Raw genomic sequence first — 4,405 nt, forward strand, 5'->3', positions numbered from 1 at the left:
TGATAATTAAAGTATATCAATGTTTTGCTTAATAAAAATATGATAGTGATATGCAGGTGAACCTACGAGTAGTGGCATGGTGTTGGGGTTTATGGTTTCTCGGAATTGTACTCTCCTACGGCCCCGAAAATGGCACTACTCGTAGGTTCACCTGTATACTTATCTTGAAAATATACGTAGAAAGAACAGAAAAAGAAAATGATGACGAATATTCCGAATTCGAAGATTAAATTTTTCTCCCGATGAATCAGATTCTGAATAATGTTCAGTAATGTTCAGTAATCCTAAAAAAACTACAGCACCTTGAAAGGAATTTCGGTCATGATTTAATAGAGTTCAAACATAAAAATCAACATAAAGGCATTCTCTGACCAAGACGAACATCACAAATGATCTGCTTGCACTAATCGAACACCTGAACAGCAAGGTTTTACCTATGCATTTGAAAGCAAGAAAAACTGCGTTAGAGATGCAAAATCGTGTATACTGTGCAACTGTGACAATCGTTAGAACGTTGGGCCGCAGAACTTGCTCTACAAATGCAATCTTTGCCCCAGGAAGGGATCGAGATCCACCGTGGAAGATCAGGTTGAAAATGGATGTCAGCAAAGTTAGGTGTAAATTGGATCGACTGACTCAGTGTAAAAAAGGAAATAGAACCAGAAAGCTGATACACCATGTTACTAAAATCATTTACCCTCGGTACAACGAGATATTAATACCAGCAATATTGGATGTGATTATAAGCTGACAACGGCAGAGACTTGCTGTTCTTACTACTAGACTGCGTCGGTACAAGAAAAGTAGTGCAAGAAGGAATCAAAATAGAACCATTCAGGCAGATTGAAGAAGGTTCTATCGTGACACCGAAGTCCCTTAATTGGAAGACATGACTAACTATTGGTCGGGTGTTTGGGGAAAAACGAACAGAAGCAATTTAGACGCTGTTTGGTTCCAACTGGAAAAAACAACCGCTAGCAATAAACCTGAAATGAAGCTGAATAATATCACAGCTTTGGTTGTTGTAGCTGTTTTGAAAAGAGCAAGTAATTGGAAATCTTAAGGTTCGAACATAGTGCACAACTTCTGGTACAAGTGCATGACGAGTGTGCATCCTTCGTTGTTAAGGTATTTTCAAAAGAACAAAAAGGACATTTTAAAAACTTGCGAGGCAGTACCTGTCCTCGCGTACTGTGTAAGTCACAAGTTATATAGTTGCGAAACTATTTTAACATCAAATGAGATGTTGCACTTTATAACACTATCTGTAAAGCGGATCTTGACTACACGCCCTTAAATTTATCATCAAATGAGGTCTTGAATATTCGGGTAGAAACCATACAGGAATTAGAAATGCAATGGAGATAGAAAGCTATCCACAGCAAGCACCACGAAACGTTATAACAACATGAAGTGGATAGTGAGGCATCCAATATTTGGCTGAGACAAGGCTTCCCGTATCCAGAAACGCAAGGATTATAGCGAGCTAAGACATGAAGTAAAGGCAATGTGGAGGAATGTGAAACATGCATCTATTGCTCCTATTGTAATTTTGGCTACAGGCAATGTGCAGGCAAGATGCGCTGAACATTTTGAATATTGAGGGGTCAGTAGTGTAAGAAACTTTCTCGACTGTCAGGAAGCAAGCGAATAAAAACCTGTGAAGTGCTATCTAGTGCCACGTTGCCAGATCACAGTCATGCAAATAAAAAAAAGATGACAACCAGTTAGAAATTCAAAATGACTTTCATTCTCTAAATGATGAAAGGTTAATTTATAGCAACGCTGTAAGCATTTAAGTTTACTGTTCATATAAGAAAATTGAAGAGAAAAAAATTTCATACTGATGTTGCAGAGCCTCAAGGTACTATCTGCATGCAATTTGCTATTACTTATGAGCTGCTACTATAAACTTCAATCATTTATTACTTTGATGTTTGAGTATTCCTAAAGTTATTCTTGAGGCAGTGTTCTGATTATTATTGTCGGAAACAGATACAAAATTTGCTTCTCATTATAAGGAAACGTCTACATATATATCTGCAAACTACCCAATTTTGAAAATTCTCTAATATAAAGTTGACAAAATCGAAGATAGAACCCTATCGTTATGGTCACAAATAATCATATAAAGGTTTAAAAATTCTTTTAGAATAGCTGGGTTTAAAAAGATATTTTGCTGAAGAATCGAGGTAGTACGTCGAAATTTGTATCTTTTTGCAAAGGAGGATTGGTGTCTTCTTCAAAATTACAGATTTTAAATATCAAGAACTTTGTAATATTACTAGATACTAATTTTATTTATGGTCTTAAATGCATGTATTAACTTTATGGCCTTGAGAGCTTGTATTAATCTATCTGGCCGACATGTTTTTGGAACGAAGTTTTATTTGCTCCTTATTTTGCACTAATTTTCATTCTCAGCTACCCTGAAAAATCTATCATTCCCATACATTTATATTATTATGATTGTTAATACGCATTGGTACTGAAACATACGTATTTTCATTATCTTGTTTTAATAAATAACAAAGTGCCGATCCTATAACAAAAAAAAATTATATTATTAAAAATTTTATTGCAACTTGTGTCGCTTTTGCATAAATTTAATTAATTTATTTTGAATGCCTTTTTTACGATTTAAACTAAAAATACACATCCTAACGTAAAGTAATTCTAAGCCAATTTATAGATATAATTTAGGCGAAAACTCTTGTTAAATAAAATGTTATTGTAGCTTGTATCGTTGTTCCAGAGAGTTAATTATTTTAATTTTAATTTATGTTTATAATAAGAGTTTATCAAAAATTTATACCTATTTTTGTTGAACAAATTTAGTTTTTTTTTCGTCGCTCATGTTGTTTTTCCACAAATTTAATTTGTCATTTTTAACATTATTTTTTACGATTGAAAGAAAAATTACTTGACCTTTCTAAAAATAACAAATAAAGAATTTTTAGATCCTTCTTGGGTAAACAACTTTTTTCCATTTTTTGTATGCGTCTTGCGTCGTTTTATCAAAAATTAATTTTTTTTGTAATTTTATTGTTCATGATTGGAACAAAAAATATGCATCATAGCAAAAATGTGTAGATCGTTTTGAGTGCATAATTTTTGTCGAACCATCATTTATTGTATTTTTCACAGTTTGACCGCAAAATGGAATTTTTTATTTTTCATTATTTTGATGCTGTCAAAATTCGAATTTTCGGTTTTTCAAGAAAATTCCATAATTTGTAACGATAATCATGTAGGCTATTCAAAATTCAATGTTTTTCTTCCTATGAGCTTTTTCATATTGTACGTTGTTTGGCTAAAAGAAATTGTTTGTCTTTTTAAGTACTACGAGTAACCGTACAGAGCATTTTTGAATTTAAAAAAAACTCGTCTCAACAATTTTCAAAATGCGCCTACTTTTTTAATTTACACATATATGCAAAATAGATGGGTAACATACTTGATCTTTAATTTAGGGCACCAAAAGAGTATATACCAAAGGCCAATCCAATCTGTCATTTCTTTCGCAAGTTATCGTGCTACAAAACTAAAAATCTACAAATACACATACAGACAAACAGACACATTTGCAAAAACCTGTTTTTCGGATTCGGGGGTCTTGAAACATGGACATTTGACAAAAATGGGGAGGGTGGTCGAATTTTACTCTAATCTATAACCTTCTCTGATGAGAATGTAATAATCTCCAGGTATAGAATTTTTATTTAAAAATTGACGCCCATAAACATAAATAAATTTGTTTTGCTTCTGTAGTTATTATCTTCACATTTCAATTAAACATTTTAATTAGTTTTTCATCAAATCTTCTGCTGTGAAATTGCTCAAAAATCCTTTTATCTGAGACTCATTTTAAAGAAATATCTTTCAAATCTTTCGTTATTTTCATTTTGAAATTTAATATGTTGATGTGTTGATATGTATCTAATTAAAAGTCTTTTTTCTATTTTTAGACTTCATCAAAATTGAATAATAAAAGTGTTAATAGAGAATGACATTTTATTCACATGATTATAATTATAATAATGTTTTGACAGCTATGAGGCATTTCAATAAATTATTATTTCCACATTCTAAATTATTTTAAATTAAAATTATTTACACTACACTGCCAAACATGATTTTTTAAAAGAATACAGGTATTTTTTGTAGGATTCTTGACGTAGATTACAAATCCTTTGAGAACAAATTCTTCAGCATGACGAGTTTTTGAGGAAATTGGGGTCAAAAGGTACAACAAAAGGCGCATTTTGAAAACTTTTTTAAAGCCCATAGAAATAATAAGACGTACTCTAGCAGCAGGGCATTTGAACCAAAAGGGTAATGTTAAAAGAAAAACGGACATTATTCAAACATCTACTTCAGATATATGCTTAAAAATAATAAATAA

At 31.9% G+C, this 4,405-nt stretch overlaps 1 protein-coding gene across 1 annotated transcript in view; it reads right to left on the reverse strand.

Annotated features, from left to right (window-relative positions):
- The window catches only part of LOC117180605 (inversin-like), a 22,156-nt gene that overhangs the window by 16,684 nt on the left and 1,067 nt on the right, over positions 1-4,405 (reverse strand). The gene's annotated exons all lie outside the window — the stretch shown is intronic.

The sequence above is a fragment of the Belonocnema kinseyi genome, chromosome 9, assembly GCF_010883055.1.
Source record: "Belonocnema kinseyi isolate 2016_QV_RU_SX_M_011 chromosome 9, B_treatae_v1, whole genome shotgun sequence".
In the NCBI taxonomy this organism is placed as follows: domain Eukaryota; kingdom Metazoa; phylum Arthropoda; class Insecta; order Hymenoptera; family Cynipidae; genus Belonocnema; species Belonocnema kinseyi.